The sequence below is a fragment of the Camellia sinensis genome, chromosome 15, assembly GCF_055761805.1.
Source record: "Camellia sinensis isolate YWXY chromosome 15, ASM5576180v1, whole genome shotgun sequence".
Lineage (NCBI taxonomy): Eukaryota > Viridiplantae > Streptophyta > Magnoliopsida > Ericales > Theaceae > Camellia > Camellia sinensis.
In genome coordinates, this window is record NC_138975.1 from 114107544 (window position 1) to 114130853 (window position 23310).

The 23310-nt window shown below is 36.4% G+C and overlaps 1 long non-coding RNA gene across 1 annotated transcript in view; it reads left to right on the forward strand.

The window, feature by feature from the left end:
• Window positions 1–22922, forward strand: part of LOC145813772 (uncharacterized) — a 232694-nt gene extending 209772 nt beyond the window's left edge. Inside the window, exons 2-3 of the long non-coding RNA XR_014357040.1 lie at window positions 20581–21343; window positions 22561–22922. This is a non-coding gene — a long non-coding RNA (uncharacterized LOC145813772). The remainder of the gene's footprint in view (window positions 1–20580; window positions 21344–22560) is intronic.
• The last annotated feature ends 388 nt before the right edge of the window (window positions 22923–23310 follow it).

Genomic DNA, 23310 nt, shown 5'->3' on the forward strand with positions numbered 1-23310 from the left:
CTCGTAGTGATCGGATGGCTAGACCTCCGGCAAGAGTAACGAAACATCATAGAGAAAAGTCAAACCACTAGGAATCAAGGGGTATTTGTTGAGTAAACGCGGCAGACTCCCCCTCAATCAATGAGTCCTTTTTTTTTTTTCTTTTGTGACTTTTCTTTTCTGTGGGCACTCACTGGTGGCTTGCACGCTCAAGAGTATGGAGAGCAAACTAGAGAAGCATGAAAATCAGAAAGGATGGCCTGGTTGGTGCCTCTGAGGTAGCCTTTTTCTAATGCCCAGACTTCAATGAACTGAAGGAGGAACCGTGAAAGTGAAAAATGATGATAGATGGTTAAGAGACTCAACATCACCTACGGTATGCCAGTATAGGTCAATTCCTTCAATAATGTAAAAGATACACTGTTAGTGGTCCATAGAGAACTTTGATCACTTGTGCGGAAACCCGTGCAATAGTTTATCTCAAGAATGTATACAGAATGAGATCATGAAGTCAATGAGCATGGGCATTCAAAATGAGCTATGAACAAAGAAGAATGAAATCTTGCAAGCAGCATGAGAGGTGTTCATATGAGTCTAAATGTAGGGATGACCGGAATCAATGAAAATGAGATTGTAGCATCTAAGTACACATAAAAACAATTACTCACACCCTCTCAAGTAACAAGTAACACTCTAGTAATTGAGCACTACACCCAAGGTCTTTCTAAGGAACTCAAACTTAAGAAGATCAAGGGGTTTTGTAAAAATATCAGCTTTTTGATGCTCAGTGGGTACATGTTCAAGAACAACAAGGCCTTCTTCCACTAACTCTCGAATAAAATGATAACGAATGTCAATGTGTTTGGTGCGAGAGTGTTATACAAGATTTTTAGAAATGTAAATGGCACTTGTGTTATCACAGAAAAGAGTGAGAGTGTTCTGGTCTATTCCATAATCATGAAGCATTTGTTTCATCCACAACATTTGTGCATAACAACTCCCTGCAGCAATGTACTCAGCCTCAACAGTCGAAAGAGAAATGGCATTTTGCTTTTTGCTATGCCAGGCAACCAAATTATTCCCAAGGTAAAAACATCCCCCAGATGTGCTTTTACAATCATCAACACACCCTGCCCAGTCGGCATCAGAAAAACCAGTGATTTCAGCTGTAGTGTCGGTGGAGAACCAAATCCCATAACCCAATGTCCCATTCGCATACTTAATGATGTGTTTGATTGTAATCAGATGAGACTCTTTAGGACAGATTTGGTAATGGGCACAAACACCTACACTAAATACAATGTCAAGACGACTGGCTGTGAGGTACAAGAGACTCCTTATCATACTCCTATAAAGGGTAGGATTAACATCAGTACCAGAGGAATCTTTGGAAAGGTGAAGACTAGTGCTCATGGGAGTGCGTGCATGTTTGGTTGACTCAAGACTGAACTTTGGCATACTTAGTTTGAGAAACAAACATACCTGAAGGGGGCTGTTTAATTTAAAGACCTAAGAAATAAGATAACTCTCTCATCATGCTCATCTCAAACTCATGTGTCATGCAATCCGAAAAGTATTTAACAAGATGATCAGCAGTGGATCCAAACACAATATCATCAACATAAATCTGAACAACAAGTATATGAGACTTAGTATGTTTCACAAATAAAGTATTGTCCACACTACCCCTTTGAAAATCATTATCAAGTAGAAAGGTAGTAAGTCTATCATACTAAGCCCGAGGGGCTTGTTTCAACCCATACAAAGCCTTGTCTAACTTGTAGACATGGTTTGGACATTTAGGGTCCTCAAACCCTTTTTGTTGCTCAACATAAACCTCTTCTTTCAAGTACCCATTCAAAAAGGCACTTTTCACATCCATTTGAAACAATTTGAAACCAAGAAAGCATGCAACACTAAGTAAAATACGAATAGATTCAAAACGTGCAACTGGGGCAAACGTCTCATCATAGTCAACGCCCTCTACATAAGTATAGCCTTGAGCAACCAACCTAGCTTTATTTCTAACTACAGTACCATTCTCATCAGATTTATTCTTAAAGATCCACTTGGTACCCATCACATTCATGTCTCTAGGTTTGGGAACAAGAGTCCAAACATTGTTACGTTCAAATTGACCTAATTCTTCATGCATAGCATTGACCCAACTATCATCTATTATGGCCTCTTTTATATTCTTAGGTTCAATTAATGAAACATAACACATATGAGATATCTCCTCCTGAATTTGTCTTTGGGTTTTCATTCGATCAGAGACATTTCCAATCACCTGTTGAGCCGGATGATTCAGTTTCACCCTTGCTGATGGTTTGAACTCTGGACTTGTGGTGACAGAGGCATCAGGAGTGGTGTCTGTTTGTGCACTCTTTGGACTCTGACTTACCTGAGAAGTTGGTGCTGTCTCACCTTCTTGTGCTTAGACCTCAGCTTTTCTTTGACTTTGTGGTTTAGTATTCAGGATTGGAGACTCATAATTTTCTTCCTCATTTATCACTGAAGTAAGAGAACCTGTGTCATCTATAACCACATTGATTGATTCCATTAAAGCTAAAGTTCACAGGTTATAGACACGAAAAGTTGTACTAGTGGTTGAATACCCTAGAAAAATACCTTCATCATTTCGGGAGTCAAATTTACCTAAAGGCTCTCTATCTTTGAAAATGTAACATTTACTCTCAAAAGTTTTGAAGTATTTTACATTAGGTTTCAATCCCTTCCATAATTCATATGGAGTTTGTAAAGTGCCGAGCCTTAAATACACACGATTTATGACATAAATAACTGTATTAAAGGCTTCAGCCCAAAACTTTGGAGGAACTTTCTTACTAAGGGGCATGACCCTAGCCATCTCTTAAACAACTCTGTTCTTCCTCTCAACAACTCCATTTTGTTGTGGAGTAATCGGTGCAGAAAATCCATGCTTAATTCCATGCATATCACAAAAATCCGAAAACGAACTATTTTCAAACTCATGACCATGATCAATTCGGATTCTTATGAAACGCCCAATAGAAACACCCTGTTTATTTTGAATTTTAAGGACTAAGGCCTGGAAAGCATCAAACGTATCAGATTTTTCTCTTAAAAAATTTACCCATGAAAAACGAGTAAAATCATCAACAGTTAAAAAAATGTATCTTTTACCTCCAATGCTTTCAGTGCAAGTAGATCCCATAAGATCCATGTGAACCAATTCAAGAGGACGTTTGGTTATAAAGATGTTCACCTTTTTATGAGGGGCACGGGTTTGCTTTCCAAGTTGACATGATCCACACACATAGTTTATATTCTTACCCAGTTTAGGTACTCGTCTCACAGCTCTTTGTTGGCTATCTTAGTTAGGTCTTTGAAATTAATGTGACCTAATCTTTTATGCTACAGATCAATATTACTTATGATGGTTGAGTGGCAAGTGAGATCATTAGTGGTAATAGTCCCATAGCAGTTATCAGATGCGCGAACCCCATGCATAACAGTATTTCCCTTTTTATCTAAAATTTCACATTTATTTTTTGAAAATAATACTTCATGGTGGGAATCACACATTTGACTGATGCTCAGAAGATTTGCTTTAAGACCATCAACAAGTAATGCATTTTCGAGCTTGGGAAGACCAGCCACACTTATAGAGCCCTTACCAATGACTTTAGAAGTGCCACCATCACGAAAGGTAACAATTCCTACTTCATATTTTTCAAGGGAGGTGAAGTAGCATTTGTCACCTGACATGTGATGAGAGCACCCACTATCAAGGTACCACATGTGTGAGTCACGTGCTTTTAGAGCAGTGTGAACAACAAAGCAAGTCAAGTCACCCTTTCTCACCCATATCTTTTTGGTCTTAACAAAATCAGGACTGGCGGTCTTGGTAAATGTCATAGCGTTGTGAACACTCTCATGAATCTTGGTGTTCCACCTAGACATGTAAGGTTGTCTCTTAACCCAAAAAGTATTAGAATTTCTACCCTTTTGAGACACTTTACCAAACAACTTAAAGCAATAAGGACGAATGTGGCCATACCTACCACAATGATGACAAACAAAAATAGGTTTTACCTCCCTTTTTTTGATCTTACCCCCGTTAGGCAGATAAAGAGAGAGATCACCCTGTTGCATCTTCAGCTTTCCCTTTGTTTGAGTCTTCAGGTCATGTGATGTGGAGTCCTTTCCCTTATGAACTGTCGCATCACCATAGCCTAGACCACTTTTGTCACAACCCATTTGTTGAGACTCGAGGATGTCTTCTAATGTCTCGGAACCTTTGTTCCACATGGCAATTGTGGCTCTAGTATCTCTGAGTTTTTCATCTTTTTGACCAACCATATCTTCCAATGGAGCTTTTGACATCTCAAGGTTTTCAATCTTCTCTTCATATGTGGCATATATTTCAGAAGTTTATTCCTTTCAGTCTCACAAGATAGAAGTTTCCCACATAGGTCTTGCCTGTCATTAGAGATCTTGATGACATTCTGTTTTGCTGTTGCAATTTCTCATTTTAGCTTGACATTCTCGTTTTCACATGCTTTGAGCTTGAGAGTGAGTTTGTCATTGATCTTGGACAAATTTAGAGATTTATCATGAAGCTTTTCATAAGCTTGTTATAGGTCATCACCATCAATCTTATCATTGTCTTCCGAGGTTGCATCATCTTCTTTTTGCTCCTCTTTCTTTTAGACGTCATCTAGTTGAGCAACTAAAGCATGAAGATAGATAGATGGTGGTGAAGATGACTCGCCTCTTTCATGAAATTGACTCAGAATGTCCCATGCATCTTTGGCCTTTGTGCAGTGGGCAATCTGTTGCTGTTCTTCATCAGAAATTGCTTCACGAATGGTAGACAGAACTCTTTGATTGCTCGGATTGTCAATGCTCTCAACATCCTCTTCAATGGCTTGCCAACCCTCAGGGTCGTTTGCTCTCAAAAACATTCTCATTCTGATATTCCAGAACAAGTAATTGCTCCCATCAAAGGTAGGAGCATGGTGCAGATTATGACCACGAGCAAATTCCACTAGCTTTGAAGGAGGTTAAGTGAGAGTGGACCAGAATGTCATGTAAGTACTATCTCCGTCTTCACCGAATTCGGTTGCTTTGGGTTCTTCCTCTGACTCGCTTTCATCATCCCAAGTCACTGTATAGACTTTCTTCCAATTCTTTTTCGATGGACATTCAAGAGCAATATGTCCAAACCCTTGACATTCATAACACCTGACCTCTTGCCCCTTCACAATCTTCTTTTCAGTTTTTGGAGCAAGTTTTGGTGGAAAAGTTTTGGGTTTTTCATTACTTTTATCTTTTGAAATAGGGTCCTTGAAATTAGGCTTCTTTTTCTTTATATTTTTTTTGAACTGTTTAGTAAACATAGCCGTCATCTCAGACTTTAGATCAAACTCAGTCTCTGGAGTTTTTGCAGTCTCATGAGCATTAGTGACAGCTACACTATCTTTTTATTTTTTCTTAGAAATCTGGTGGGCTTCATAAGTCTGGAAGTTTCCAACCAACTGATCAAGCTTGAGGGTATCAACATTCTGAGCCTCCTCAATAGCTGTCACTTTTGATTGGAACCTCTCGGCTAAAGACCTCAAAATTTTTCCAACAACCTTAGCTTCAGGGATTTTTTCACCGAGTGTGAAACAGGAATTCACGATGTCACTAAGTTTAGCATAAAAATCATCAAACGTCTCATTATCACGCATAAAAAGAGTTTCAAAGGCTGAGGTGAGACATTGAAGTTTTGACCTTTTAGCAGAAGTAGTACCCTCGTGAATTGTTTCAAGAATGTCCTAAGCCTTTTTTGTTACCTCACATGTGAAAATACGATGAAACTCTTCAGGTGTGATGGAGGAAAAAAGGGAATTAAGAGCCTTACTGTTTCAACTTGAGTTTTGATAGTCGAATGTGTCCCATTTATCAAGGGGTTTGGAAATATCAACACCATCAATGGTGACAATAGGTTCACTCCATCCATAGATCACACAGTGCCAAACTTTCTCATCGATAGATTTTAAAAATGCTCTCATATGAGCTTTCCAATAAGAATAGTTTGTACCATCAAGTAACGGAGGTCTATGGGTCGAGTAACCTTCGCGAATTGAATCCATATCACCAATCACACAAAATCACACTCCTATAGTTTTGATAAAAACAAAGAGTGACCTGCTCTGATACCAATTGAAAAACCTAAGTGATTCGTGATTAGATCAAAATTTAACTGTACCAGTTCCCAAACAATTAAAACCAACAATCTAAATCATCAAACACGTATGAACATGATTTAGATTGTTGTTTCAAAAAACAATAAATCGGCACAAACGATTTTTACGTAGAAAAACCACAATTGGAACACCTTTAATTGTGATAAAAAAACCACGGACGAAATGCAGCAAATCAATCCACTATTGAACAAAGAAAGATTACATTGGAATTGATTAGACTGATGTTGAATCCACAACATCCATTGTCGAATCAACGACTGCACACAACATCAAACTCCTTTGATTACTTTGTGCTTGAATCTTCGGATTCCACCGAAGAAGAATACTCTTAAAGAAGATAAGCCAAACTCCTTGATGTGTGCTTATCAGAACATGAGTTCAACACTCAATCAAACATCAAGGAAAACTAGAAAAACATCCCCAAAAGAAAACCCTAAAACCCTTGAAGAAGATCTAGAAAACATAACTCTAGATTTGGAGAACCTGCAGCTTTATAGCTGCTGAAGTTGCGAGGTTCGCTCGAGCGTAGGAATGGACGCTCAAGCAGGGATTCTACAACGCGTGTTCCAAACCAAGGTTCACGCTCGAGCGTAAAATCACACCGCTCAGTATATTTTGCAAACAAGCCAAAATACTACAATGGTGGAAACTCCGCCCAAAGCCACAATCCCTGCTCGAACGGGAAGACCAAAAACAAAGGAAAATTACAACTTAATGAAACCCAAGTTTGTTCACGGAATTTGACAATAAGTAGGATCCTAACATGTGTGATAAATCAAAAGTTTACACTTATCATGTCATATCATTGTAACTTAAAATTAAGGGACTTTTTTAAGGATCACAAATATTTTCTGTTGAGTAATTTTACTTTTTTATGTTAGATCAGTTGAATTGAAGGATAAATTCTCATAATGAGACATTTGTAATTTTCAAAATATAAGGAGAGAATCTATATTTCTGACAAATCTTTGGAGACATATATTTATAATTTATCGAAGGAAACTCAGGTCATAAGTCAAATTTTAAAACTTTTGAAATAATTTGACCATATTATTCTTACTTATCTATATATATATTACTATCAACATCACTTATTTATTCAAATATTATCCATCTGTCTACATATTTATCCACATGTCATCGTCATATTTGTTCATATACCACCTATATATTCAATTAGTTTGTCTATTTGTCCATTTAATGTATTTATATGTCCAAATAACCACAACCAACGATTGCCGCATCAACAACTTTACGGCGCCTTGTCAATGACTTTTTCGACCATTTTCCAGAGGCATTCTGACGATCTAGCGGCAATAGGATACACATAGAAAAAATATTTTTTAAAGCAATAATTTGTCACTAAATTTCATTATTATTATTATTTACTCACGGGCTGGAATTTTGGTTACAGGTAGAGACTAGAGAGACGGAAAACAAAAGCATCAAACTTCCTCTCACTACCTAACCGTTAACGCCTCACCCACCCATTCTTGTGAGAGAAAGAAAGATTTTTAGATAGAGAATGGCAACAGCTTCGTGGAGTTCGTCAACTCTTGTCCAGTCCCAGATTATTGGGTTTAGTGGAGGTCTTAGGCAATCCCGTTCTCATCCCAAATTCTCTCACCTTTACAAGGTACTATATTGGGTATTTCGCATTTTGATGATATCTTGATGCTCCTAGTTTACATACATATAGATATATATGTTAAAATTAATGCCATATTTACATTAGATACATTGGATACATTGCATGCATTGGATACATTGAGTTCATACATTCTTTGTATTCATGTATTTTTATATTCATGTATTTTATATTTATTAAGTACATTGTCTAGATTATATTTATGTACCTAATTAATTACAAGGTTGTTTAGGTTCATGGATCTTATTCATATAAAAGGATGTAAGCCTATGGGCAAGATATATGAATCAAGAAGTGATAAAATTCAATACAAAATATAGTTCATTCTAAAGAGAGTTTTATAAAAAGCTAACATAAGTGGTATCAGAGCTTTGGTTGGGTCAAGAGCAAGCTGGGCGTAGAGATCAGATATGGGAAAACAAGCCCCGAAGAACAAACCGACGTCCATGGCGAATCCCATCAACCAAAATGTATCCACTCCTATCTTTAATGGTGAAAAATTTGATTTTTGGCATGTGAAAATGAGAACTATTTTTGTCTATACGGAGCTTTGGGATCTTGTTGAGAATGGGTTCGAGGAACCTGAAGATGAAGAAGCTTTGACAAATCCCCAAAAGAACCAATTAAAAGAGCAAAGGAAGAAGGATTCAAAGGCTCTCTCTTTTATTCAACAAGGAGTTTCAGAAGCAATCTTTCCAAGAATTATCAATGCAACAAAAGCGAAGGAGGCATGGGATATTCTTCAGAAAGAGTATAGAGGCAACTTGAAGGTAAGAACCATCAAACTTCAGTCATTGAAAAGAGATTTTGAAAATTTAAAGATGAAGGATATGGAATTGTTGAAGGATTATTTTTCTAGGGTTATGGAACTTGTAAACCAAATGAAAATTTATGGGGATACTATTACTAATCAAAGAGTTGTTGAGAAAATTTTGATAAGTTTGCCGGAGAAATACAATCCCATTGTTGCTGTCATTGAAGAAACTAAAGATCTTGCTGATTTGAGTATTGAAGAATTGATGGGTTCAATTAAAGCATTTGAGCAAAGGTTGAGTAGGCAATTTGAAAAGTCAATTGAAGCTGCCTTTCAATCCAAGCTCAATGTTAGTACCTCTAATTTCCAAGGAAGAGGAAGAGGAGGAGGAAGAAATGCAACTGGAAGAGTAAGAAATGCAAGAGGAAGAGGAAGGTCTAATTTTCAAAGAAAGGAAAATGAAGAGTCCACTCAACAAAAGTGTGGAATTTGCAACCGAAGCAATCATGTTGATAAAGATTGTTGGTTTCGAGGAAAGCCAAAATGTTACAATTGCAACAAATTTGGGCATGTCAAGAAGGATTGCCTAGTCAAGAGCACTCAACAAGTTAATTTTTCTGAGGAGCAAGAAAGTGAAGGGCACATGTTCTATGCTTGTCACAAGGCATCGGATCAAACCAAGGATGTATGGTTTCTCGATAGCGGATGTAGCAATCACATGACAGGAGATGAAAGCATTTTTGTAAAAATGGATGCTTTCTCCAGTCCTTAAGTAAAAATGGGGAATGGTGCCTTAGTCCAAACAAAAGGAAAAGGTACTATTGCTATAGAAACCAAGATGGGTACAAGATTCATTTCCGATGTTCTCTTAGTTCCAGACTTAGAGGAAAATTTGCTAAGTGTTGGACAACTTATGGAGCGTGGATATCTTGTTCACTTTGAAGACGATTTTTGCAAAATTTTTGACAAAGGGGGGAAAAGCCAAGTTGTAGCACAAATCAAGATGGAGAAGAATAGAATTTTTCCTCTCATTTTTCGGTATAGCAAAAATACGGCTTTGAAGATGGATGTGATTGATAATTCATGGCTTTGGCATAGAAGATTTGGGCACTTGAATTTTCAGAGCTTGAAGCATCTACAACAAAACAATATGGTTTTTGGGTTGCCAACCATTCATGAAGTGCAACATATTTGTGAAGGTTGTGCACTTGGAAAGCATCACCGGGAGTCATTTCCAAAGGAGAAAGCATGGAGAGCTAAAGCACCATTGGAGCTTGTCCATACCGATGTGTGCGGACCTATGGATACACCAACTCATGGAGGTAACAAATACTTTATTATCTTTGTTGATGATTTTACTAGAATGACTTGGGTGTATTTCATGAGACAAAAGAGTGAAGTTTTCTCTATCTTCAAGAAATTTCAAAATCTTATTGAAAGAAAAAGTGGTTGTTTGATGAAAGTATTGAGAAGTGATAGAGGCGGAGAATACAACTCAAATGAGTTTATGAAATTTTGTGAAGATATTGGAATGGAAAGGCAATTGACTGTTGGGTACACTCCACAACAAAATGGTGTGGCAGAAAGAAAGAATAGAACCATAGAGGAGATGTCCAAGTCTATGCTACATGAGAAGGGGCTACCCAAAACTTTTTGGGGTGAGGCCGTGTATACAGCAGTTTACTTGATGAATAGATGTCCTACAAAAGCTCTTAAGGACAAAACTCCATTGGAAGCTTGGAGTGGAAGGAAACCATCAGTGAATCACTTGAAGGTGTTTGGTTCCATTTGTTATGCTCATGTTCCAAAAGAAGTGAGGCACAAGCTTGATGAAAATAGTAAGAAATGCATCTTTGTGGGTTATAGCTCAAAATCCAAAGGCTATAGACTCTTCAGTTTGGATCAAAAGAAGGTGATTATTTGTAGAGATGTTCTCTTTGATGAGAAGGCATCTTTTGATTGGAAGGAAAAGAAAGTCCAAGATCAAAGCATTACTTTCAATGAAGAATCGGAAAGTCTACAAGTTGAAGATGTTGCAACTCTTGAATCTCCACAAAGATTGTCACCAATTGCTAGTTCACAATCTTCTTCAAGTTCAAGTTCAAGTTCTTCATCTCCAAGTTCAACTCCAAGAAATATTAGGAGTCTTAGTGATGTGTATGCAAGATGCAATTTATGCATTGTTGAACCTGAAAATTTTGAAGAGGCAATTAAAGATGAAGCATGGAAGAAAGCAATGGAAGATGAAATTCATGTGATTGAGAAGAACAAGACTTGGGAGTTAGTGGAGAAACCGAAAGAAAAAGAAATAATTGGTGTGAAGTGGATTTTCAAAACAAAGTTCAATCCGGATGGCTCTATTCAAAAGAACAAAGCAAGACTTGTGGCAAAAGGGTATTCACAACAACCTGGAATTGATTACCAAGAAACTTTTGCTCCTGTGGCTCGACTTGATACAATTAGAGCTATCATTGCTTTGGCGGCTCAAAAGGGTTGGTTCTTGCACCAACTTGATGTAAAGTCAGCATTTTTGAATGTGAAATTAGAAGAAGTGTATGTTGATCAACCTCAAGGCTTTGTTGTCAAAGGCAAAGAAGATAAAGTGTACAAGTTGAAGAAGGCTTTATATGGCCTAAAGCAAGCACCCCGGGCATGGTATAGTGAAATTAATGCTTACTTCAATGAAAAGGGTTTTCAAAGAAGCAAAAGTGAGCCAACTTTGTACATCAAGAGGCAAGGTACAACCGGTATTCTCATTGTTTCACTTTATGTTGATGATTTGGTTTTTACCGGTAGTGATGAAAACTTGATTGGAGATTTTAAAAATGAGATGATGAAGAAATATGAAATGAGTGATTTGGGGCTATTGAATCATTTTTTAGGCATTGAAATCCACCAAAACAATGGTGGTGTTTTTATTTGCCAAAAAAAGTATGCTTAAACACTTCTTGAGAAATTTAAAATGAAGAATTGCAAAGCAGTTGCGACTCCCTTGATTGTGAATGAAAAGTTGTCAAAGGAAGATGGAAGCAAAGAAGCTGAAGCATCTTGTTATAGAAGTTTGGTTGGAAGTTTGTTGTACTTAACTGCTACAAGACCGGACATCATGTATGCTACAAGTTTATTATCTCGGTTCATGCACAGTCCAAGCCAAATTCATTTTGGGGTTGCAAAAAGAGTGTTGAGATACATTCAAGGTACACTTGATTATGGAGTTTTTATGAGAAATTTCTTGATGCAAAGTTAATTGGATTTTGTGATAGTGATTGGGCCGGATTTGTTGATGATATGAGAAGCACTTCTGGGTATGCATTTTCTCTTGGATCGGGTGTAATTTCATGGTCATCCAAGAAACAACAAATTGTGGCACAATCATCTGCTGAAGCCGAATATATTTCAGGATCATTGGCAACTACACAAGCAATTTGGCTAAGAAGAATTTTGGATGATTTTGGTGAGAAACAAGGTGAAGCTACTCCAATTATGTGTGATAATAAGTCTGCTATTGCTATGACAAAGAATCCCATCTACCATTCTCGTACCAAACACATTGCTATCAAACATCATTTCATTAGAGAAGCTGTGGAAGATGATGAGATTCAAATCAAGTATTGCAAGACTGAAGATCAAGTTGCGGACATCTTCACCAAAGCTCTACCAAGGGACAAATTTGAATTTTTTAGAGAAATGTTGGGTGTCACACAATATGACATTAAGAGGGAGTGTTAAAATTAATGCCATATTTACATTAGATACATTGGATACATTGCATGCATTGGATACATTGAGTTCATACATTCTTTGTATTCATGTATTTTTGTATTCATGTATTTTATATTTATTAAGTACATTGTCTAGATTATATTTATGTACCTAATTAATTACAAGGTTGTTTAGGTTCATGGATCTTATTCATATAAAAGGATGTAAGCCTATGGGCAAGATATATGAATCAAGAAGTGATAAAATTCAATACAAAATATAGTTCATTCTAAAGAGAGTTTTGTAAAAAGCTAACAATATATACACACACACACACACACACACATATATATATATATATATATATATTTGAATCCTTTTTTGAATTTTGCTGAGAAATTTGAATATATTGATGTACAGGAGTTAGTTTTTTTTTTTTTTTTTTTTTTTTTTTTTTGCGTAAAACATGGGGAGCATCCCCTTGAGAGTATATGAATCTAGTTGTGTTCTGGTGTCCTTGGACATAAAAGGTTTGATGAACTTGATAGTTCAGCACATGCAGGCACCTGATACTCGTTTCCGAGTGCATGTAACATAGCTTTGAAGTTATATGAAGATATAACTATGTCTATATTCCTATGCCTATAATACATACCTGTTGGGATATATTTACATATACATGTATAACACAACCCCAGATTATACATTCTAAGATTTTGTGAATCTCCGTTCCTTATTTTTGGAGCTTCCACAATTGAGAAGTGTGATGTCCATGGAGCTGGGTTGTGATGCCCGTGGCTATTCTTGTGCTGGAAATGAAACAACGATTTGGTACTGTGTTATTCTAGCAGGAAGATCAACCAGAACTCAACAAAATGTATGCAGTGAGTTTGTTTGGCCTGCTTGTTATGTTAAATTAAATCCCTACTTGGTAGTTATTTCCTAGAAATGATTTAGCTACTTTGTTGGGAAATCATTGTCTAGTGATATCAGCTCATTTTTCTAAACTTTGAAGACAAATTTTCATAAGTTAATATAGACAACTACCTAAGAAAGAATAGAAAAGGTAACTCGAAAAAAAAATTAGTAGAGAAAGCGGTTAGAAAGGAAACACAGAATGTGAAAGAACTTTATTTGTTGAATCCTGGCAAAGATACTGATGTTCATTCGAAGTTATGACACGGAATGCATGCCCAAATGCTAGTATATTCTTCTAGTTTACTAAGTGGAGTAAATTACTATGATAAAGACTCTGCGCAGGATCCAAGAAGCACTGTCCACAGTTGATAAAGATCAGCCGTCATCGATAGTGGCTATTGCACTGAAGGAAAAGCGGTTGATATTTACCTGGCTTGATGGGGAAGCCCAACAGGTGTCACCTTTTGTTTGTCAGGCATGCCAATGTTTTCCAAGTTTAGTTGTAGTTCAATTCACATTTGTCGTAGTGAATGGATTAATTAATTTGAGGGTCATGTATGTGATGTGTATGGTACTTGGTCACAATTTATTCTGAAATTTTATTCTCTGTCGAACTTAGTTGGAATCACTATTGGCATTGGAATATTTTTGCCAAAGTGCCAGTATCTTAATCCAAATGGTGGCCTAAGTTGGAAAAGGTAGTCAGTGATTATTTCTATTATAAATTCTGACAGTCTTATACTGCCATAAAATAATGTGAAATTATTTACATTATAAATCATTCAATCTAATAGCAGGATTAATTCTGAAACATAAAATGCTAAAACCACATGTGACCTTTGGCCTTGCAAATGCAGGGTATCAAAAAACATGGTCACAACTTCCTTATGCGCTATACACTCGTGCTGTAAGCAGCTGGGAATTTCTACTTGAAACTTTTGGAAATGTCCAAGAATCCGATTGCATTCATAAACCTTTTGACATCTGCATATGGTTTTTTTTAGAAGATTAGAGAGGCTTGTCACTGATTTGGAATTTTAAGATGTAATTCTCATTTTTATGGCTCTTTTATTTTCCTTTTCTTTAAATTTTTTTTTAAAAAAAATCAAGTACTTTTTAATAATCTTTCAAAATATGTGTTATTAATCTTAGAAAGCTAACGTATGATTTGAGCCTAAAATCCTACAATATGTCATGTTTATATGGATATATTGTGTATTTAAAAGATGTATAGCTCATTTCGAGGCAAGGCTAAGGTAAAATGCATTGAGTTTTTATTTTTTATTTTTTATTTTTGGGCCAAACTCTCCAAAGACTTGCACCTCACAGTTTGAGGCGTGCAACTCATGTGCACCTTGTACTTGTTTTGCACATAAATATGACGAGCTGTGTTACATGGACTCTTTTATTTCCCCCATAGTACTCGTGGCCACTAGATATGACATGGGTAAGGGCGTAGGATATGTGTTCGACACTCGTACCCAATTTAAACACCCAGATCTTTTAATTTGCGACAATACATAAAGAAAAAAGTGACATTTGTTAGTAAAGCAATATTTTTAGCCTCTCACATAAATTAGATATAGAAATTTCATATGTTTCCTGTATCCTATTTAATTTCTACTATATTTCTACACAATTTACAACATCTCACCCGAGAGTATCATATAATATGCAATATATATGTGCATATGACGTGTTCCTATACCCATATCCAATTATCCAATTTTAGATATGTATCTCAAGATCAAATTTATGACGGTCTGACGCTTGGATACACACCTGCACCCAATACTCGTACATGAGTCTATGTAACAGTACGTATATGGGGAGCTTGTCTTGGGTTGTTATTAAGCTTATTATAATACCTAGTTTTTTTTTTTTATTTTTATGATCTAATACCTAGTTTAAATTTAAACATAAAAATAAGAACCTCTTTGGTAACAATCATATTCTGTGGAAAAAACCAAGAAAAAAATATAAAGTTAAGACTCAAGTAAGAAGTTCAATAACTGAAACGAAGAATGTCAAGTTCATCTTCGATGAGGGCAAGTTTCCTATTCTGTAATGAAATGTTCAACAACACCTTGAGGAGAAAAGTATTTATACATACATTTATATTTAATTTTAAATAACTTTTTCTCACTATATATAAAAATTTTAAATTTTAAATGCTTGTGTGTTGATTCTTGGTCATTTTAAAAACTTACACATCCACATTTGAAAGCTTTGGTAAATACAAATTTAGCCATGGTGTAACGCCCCCAAAAAATAACATTAAACCCAACAAATAAGACATGCGTTGATATTCAAAAGTTCCACATTCCTTCATTTATTAGAATTCCATTACATAAGTATTACATGTTAACAACAAAAGCAAATGCCCTACGGGCTTACAGCTTTCCAAGTTAACACTTGGTTACAACAAAAAGAGTACTAACTCATACATATTAAGCCCTTGGCTTGAATCTACATGTAATACATCAAAAGTAATACGACAAAAGTATGTCCGCCTCTAGCCTCCCAAGCTATGTCCTTGGAGGTGGCATGCTTCCTGTACCTGAAAATGATATTCCCATATAGGGTGAGCCACAGCCCAGTAGAAATATACTAAACCAACCATGAACAATGACTAAAAGATTAGCAATTGAAAGATGGCCAACACTGATACATTCACATAAATCACATATTTATGTCATACGACTTATGAGTCCAAATTACTTTTCATTTTCCCTTTTTCAACAGATAGGCATATAAGCACTACCCACATTCTCAACAGATATGTATAACAACAATATCCACATTCTCAGATAAGCAAATAAGCTATATCCACATTCTACAACAGATATGTATAACCACAATATCCACAGATAAGCATATAAGCTATATCCACACTTCACAAAGATAAGCATATAAGCTCTATCTTCACTTCTCTAGACAAGCATATGAGCTGTATCTACGGAGTTCATCCCCTATCTTCTCCCAACACTATCCGGTTTAGAGGTACATCCCCTATTTTCCCCTAAACCGCGGAGTACATCCCCCATCTCCTCCTCTACACATAACGTATACAAACACATTGGTTCTATATACAATCACACAATACATACAGTTAATGTATTCTATCAACCGTCAAATTCCATGACACACTTCATTGATTAGTTTCAGTTTGCCTAATCATCATGCATTGTCTACAACAATCACGACTATCCTCCACCGATAGCCCAAAGCAGTTATTTCTAAACAGAAAATAAATGCACAATGGATATTCAATCAACTTTTCATTTCCTCATTCCTCTCAATTAATTATCCCAATTAATTAAACAATGTAATTAGGTCAATTCCCATAATTAACATTTCAACCCTTAGGTCCCGTTTTCATCAATAATTCATCATTCATTCCATTTCTCTATGCCAAACATGCATCTAGGTTTATTATGAATAAAACCCCAACTTTTTGTAAAATTACACAAAAGCCCCAAACTTTCAGGAAATTACCAAACCAACCCCAACATCTCAAAATACCAAAATTTAAAGACAAAATCCATAGAGAGGAGTAGGATATCCCTACCTCGAAGTTTGAGCCAAAAAGGAGATGAAGACTCGAAGATCAACGTGTTCCAAATCCAAACTTTTTCAGATTAAAACAAAGCTCTCAACGCCCTCTATCTTTTTAACAAAGGCCCTAGGTTAGATTCACACTCTAGGGAGATCAATTCTTAGAGAGAATATAAGTGTAGAGAGAGAGAGTCTCGGATCTAGGGTTTGATCAAAAAAAGAAGATGAAAAAGTGATGTTCAAATCGCTACTGTCCGCTGATATAAAACACTCTCGCTCGAGCGAAGCCTTGGTCGCTCGAGCGACCAGACACAGAAAATCTCGCTCGAGCCAAGGAACTCTCGCTCGAGCCAAAAACTCAAAAGTGCGCTCGAGCCAAAGAATGCTCGCTCGAGCCAACAACTCAAACCCTCAGGTCTGTAACCAGACGCACGCTCGAGCGACAGACCTCTCGCTCGAGCGAAGAACAAACCAGACCGCTCGAGCCAAGAAAAGCTCGCTCGAGCCAAGAAACACAACTCTCAGGTCCAGAACCAGGTGCAAGCGCTCGCTCGAGCGAAGCCACTCTGGCTCGACCCACCAGACACGAACTCAACTCTTGCTCGAGCGACAAACTCCTCGCTCGAGCGAATGGCCAAAAATCTGGGCAGCAACACTAGGCTCCCAAACACAACCAACCTGAAACAAACCTGCCCAACACATCCTATAACTCAATATACAAAGTAAAGAGGATGCAAACAAAATAATAAACAACAACCAACATACACGGACACATGTCCGGATCACTGTACAACAAGGGTAAACCCGGGATCGCTATACATGGCCTGTCTAGTGCAAAGCATATCAATTGTTTGGTGTATTAGACAATGTTCTCCATGTGAGGCATGGCCAATTAAAAGTATTCATCATTCCTTGCTATCCTGTTTGAGTTCAAACCAACTTTTGGAACTCAATATTGTTTTTGAGTTTTTTTGTTTTGTTTCATTTTGTCTTTAGTGAATTTTTTTCTTCATATTTTAGTTTTTTATTTTTTATTTTTTTTAGATCTGCCTATTTTAGATGCACTTAAAATTTAAAATATTTATAAAAAAATCTGAAAAAAGTTAATTGAAGACAATTTCAATTTTTTGTACAAATATTTTATTTTTTTAAGTGCATCTAGATTAGACGCATCTAATACACCAAAGAACCCCCCTCTCCCCCCCCCCCCAAAAAAAAAAAAATTGAAAAACAAAAAATCTCAAAAGCAATTCATAAACTAAACCAAAGAAGGTGAAAGTTTTTCATTATGATTCTTGATCATTTTAAGAACTTTGGAGGCTATCTTTCACAAAAATTTTGTACTCTTGTTGGTTGATTCTATTTTGTGGATCGAGCTATATGTACAGGATTCATCTCAAAGAATGAAATTGTAACGCCCTCAAAAATAAACCCATCATAACATACATTCACGATAAATAGAAGAAATTTTATATTATAATCATCAGAGTATTCTTACAAAAGGTATTACATGTTGACAACAAAAGTAAATGCCCTATGGGCTTACAACTTTCCAAGTCAACACTTGGTTACAAAAGGAGAGTACTAACTCTACACCAATAAGCCCTTGGCTTGATATACATGTAATACAACAAAACAACAAAAAGTAGTCTGACAGCCTCAAGCCTCCCAAGCTATGCCCTTGGAGGTGGCATAACACCTGTACCTGAAAATGATGTCCCATATAGGGTGAGCCAACGCCCAGTAGAGATATGCTAAACACAATATGAGCAATAACTAAAACATTAGCACTTGATAAACGTTTAACTTATATGAACCAACATACAGTACAATCCAGTTCCATAATTCTTCACTTAACAAAACTCACTTATAAACATGGCTCAGAACCTAGCCAAACAACTTAAGTAAGACTATATCTCATGCCAACAATACTTCAAATTTCCATTTCACGGAAATTGTGTCCGCGGGATTCGACACCCATGTGTGATTATTTTCTTATGGTCATTTTACGGAAATTTCATCCGCGGGACTCGGCACCTATGTGTAGATATTTTCGGATTGCCATTTTATGGAAATTTCATCCGCGGGATTCGGTACCCATGTATAATATATTCGACTTGCCATTTTACGAAAATTTCATCCGCGGGATTCGGCACCCATGTATAATTATATTCGAATTGCCATTTTACGAAAATTTCATCTGCGGGATTTAGCACCCTTGTATTCAAATACTCATCATATACAATGACTAACCAATACACAAATTCGTTGTATTATTCCAACCGTCATACTCAATGACATACTTAAATTGATTAGTTTTAATTCACCTAATCATCATGTAGTGTCTACAACAATCAAGACTAACCTCCACCGATAGCCCAAAGCAGTTATTTCTAAACAGATAATAAATGCACCAACAGATAAATTATCAACATTTTCAAAGGTGAGTGATTAATTAATCCAACTCCACCATTCTACGTCATAATGAGCCAATTTCATTATTCTCAACTCAATTTCATATTTCCATAACATTCCCAAATTAATTATATAAATTAATTCATACCATCAAATTAGGGCTTTTCTCTCTCTTTCTCAATATTGACCCAAAGGCCCAAAATATCTTCAATAATATCAATACCCTCATTTTATGACCCAAGATACACAAGTGTGGGCCAAAATAACAAAACCCCTCTTTCTCATTTGAAAACCCTAACACCCAAAATTACCCAATATCAACATTATATCAAAATGACCGAATGCTTATGTTAAAGATCATATACATGAGTAGTTATCCCTACCTCAAATTTCGGAGCTCAATGGAGAAGATGATGAAAACTCAAAGTGCTCCAAATCCCAAGATTTTCGGATAGAAATGTAGCCCAAGCTAAGCTCTACACTTTTTACAAAGACACCAAGGTAGGAGATCACTCAAACTAGATCAAACCCTAGTGAGAAGTTGTGTTTTAGAGAGAGAGACTCTCCAATGGAGGTTTTGAAAAAGTAGGAGAGAGAAAGAAAATCAAAAAGTGATCCAAAATGCCACTTTTCAGATTGAAATAACAGTCGCCCTGCTTGAGCGTGAAACTCCCCGCTCGAGTGTCAGACACAGACTCATGCTCGAGCGTCAAAAGCGTCGCTCGAGCGCCGGATGCACACTTCCAGAAGTTTTGCAGACCATGGTCCCCGCTCGAGCGTTAGACTCCTCGCTCGAGCAGAGGAACAAAATCAAAGGGCCCGCTCGAGCGTCAAAACTCTTGCTCGAGCGTACGACGACCTGCAGAGCAAAAATGCTAAGAGATGAAAAACCATGCTCGAGCATCAAAACTCCCGCTCGAGCGGAGAAGCAAAAACGAAGCGCCCGCTCGAGCGTCAAAAGCCCCACTCGAGCGTGAAGGCCAAAATCTGGGCATCAACTCTAGGTTTCTAAACACAACAAACCTGTTTCAAACCTGCCTAACACAACCCAAGACTCAAATACAAAGAGTAAAGGATGTAAATGAGAATAAGACAACAACATGACCACGGAACCAAGTTCGGAATGCAATAATCAAAGGAAAGGAAAACCGGGATCGCTATAGAAATACAAAGAAGCGTAGAAAGTACATAGAATGAATTTCTGTGATCAAGCCATATGTACAAAGAATGTGATTCCTCTCCGGCTATACAAATAATGCTATTCCGTAGGTCAAGCTATTTAGTGTAAGAAACAGAAAGTGGTATATAATAAAAATTAAACAAAGTTCACCAAGTACTGTATGTGAGGCATGTAGTATTATATTGCAAAGGTGAAAATTATTCATAAACTCCAATAGTAATTGTGTAAGATGTCATTGCAGCAGCATTGTACATATGATTAGAGGTTGTTTGCTTCTGCTTTATGCAGTTGAAGGAATGATCTTTCTATCTCTCCACTACTATTTCTAGAACCATTTGTAGGTTTTTTATTTTTTATTTTTTATGTAGAAGTATGTGTGCTTACTAATTATGGATTATAATATTTTAATTAATAATGATCATGATGGACTATTCTATGCTGGAACATTTAACAAATGATCTTTTGCAACTGTATTAGTCACTAAATTTCTCTTCTCCAACGATATTGTTTTTCCACACTCAAAAGGAGAACAACTATGAAACATGTGGACCTAGGAGGGATATAACAGATGTACCATAGTTAATTATTGTACGTTACAAAAGGAATGCTACCGAAGATAGTATTAAAATTGAGGGAAAAAAAGCCAAAAAACATGTTGGAGGCATTTCTGAATGACGATGTGGATCCTGCATCACAACTTCTTGTGAGGTACAATGGTTTTGAAGAAAGTTTAGAGGTTTGGCCTTCGATCTATTGTGAGATGGATTTTACTACATGTTTTAATTATTGAGATATGTTTCACTCTGTATTGAGCAGTTAATGCAAATGCAACATTCTTTGTGGTTTAGTGCACCTTTTCACGTTGAGTTGTTTCTATTTTATTTGGTTGGTAGATCATCAAGTGGATCTCTCAAATAATCGAAGATGGTGACTCTAGGGAGCTCCCCTTTTTTGTAAGTTAACATAGACAAGCTTTTTTTAGAATTAAGCTTCCTTTTGGTGCTTGAATGGATGAATTTGTATATTTTGCTGAGGGGTTTAATTACCTTCACTCCATTATTGATACCTGAGAAACACAAACACGTGACACGACATTGATGCACCGACATGTAAATTTTTAAAAAATGTAGGACACGACGCGTTCAGGACTTATGCAAAATATATGATTTATTTATTTATCAACCCTATGTCATATATAATGATAAATAATTATCATGTCATATATATGAATATTTAAGTAAAATATATTCATTTTTGAAGTACAAAGGAGGAGAACAGGTATAAATTTACTTAATTTTTGTTGTATCATTATATTCCAAGTTATTTATTCAAACTCGTAGTATGTTTCATTAGTGTCTAAGTGTTGGAAAGTGTCTAGCTATAAAGCAAGGGTACTCCGAAAATATTGCCATACTCATACCAAGTACTTACAGGGTACTGGTACGTGTACTGTTAGGGTTGCATGCGTATCAGGGTACTTGAAATACTTACTGGGTTCGTAGGCACATGATGGGTACATCGGGGGTACACCAAGCTATGGGACATTGGTGGTGATACATTTAATTTATTAGAGAGTTATGATTTACTTGAAATTGCAAATCTTTTACTTGATATGTCAAAGATGAAAGATATAGTATTCAATGATGAGGTTGATGAAAGTGTAAATTGGTGTTTCAAGTTTCCAAATTTTTCTTAGTTTGCTTTTGGAATGAAACTTTGTTTTGTAATTTCTCGTATTTAATGGCATTAAAATAGCTTATAGACTTTGCTTTGATATTGTTATAGTTGAATTGTGATTTCTCTTTTGGTTTTGTAATTTCGCCTTTTAGTTTTGGTATTAAACTTTGATTTGTAGGTTGAATCTCAAACTATAAATTATGAAAATTAAAAAATTTGTTGACGTACTCCAGCCGTACTCGTATTTCTTTTTTTTTTTTTTTTTTTTTTAAGATTTTGCCGTATCAGCATACCAGTACCCGCACCTGTGCTACTTAGGTGTCCGGTGAGTGTCAAAGACGGCACGCTACATTCTTAGAAGTGTTCGTGCTTCTTAGATTGATACTCATTGAACTTTGTAGTTTTTTTAAGGAAGTATACACTCTGGAGCTTAGAGTTGCATCTCTTTCATACAAGATGTCTGCTCAAACCTTTTCTGTTTATCTCATCGTAGAGAACAAAAACTCCTGCACTTGTTCCTGAAGATGCAGATCCTATTTGGTAAGTAGGTGCCAAACCATTCTATCCAAAGGGACAGGAATGAAACAGAGAATTGGTAGCATCATGAATGGAATTCACAATCATGTGGGATATCCAAGGATTGGCCCAGTCTTCCTCTTGGAAGCATTGATGTCTTTTGGTAGCATCTGGCTGCGAAGGAGCCAATCAACTCACCCAAGTCAATTAAATAATCAAACTCAACTGAGCAAAAAAGTAAGTCATGGCATATTGTGCTCCTAGGAGCATTGTTATTGTTTTTTTTTTTTCCCCAGCCATTATCTTCATCTCCAATGCAATGAGATTTCATTGATATTCTTTTGACTCATGATTAGTCCTTTCTTTTATTTCCCTTTTCTACTTTTTAGCATCATTTTTTTCCTTCTAATTATTTTTTATATATGTGATGTCTTGGTTGCATAATATTTTACTTGATTAATTTAGTAACTTCTATTGATATTCTGTTAGGATAAGTCCACCCATGTGATATATGTGGGTCCCATACATTTGTTAGGTTAGTTTAAACATGTATTTGGGTTAGGATAGTAGAGTCCAAAATCCATTGGGGATCCCAATGCGTAGGTTTTGGTTACTTAATTTTATGGAACTAGTTTTTTTGTGGATAGACTATTATAAATAGTCAAGGAGACTATATGTTTTGGCGAGATTAAGAGGAGGATAAAATAGAGATGTAAGGGATGACAAA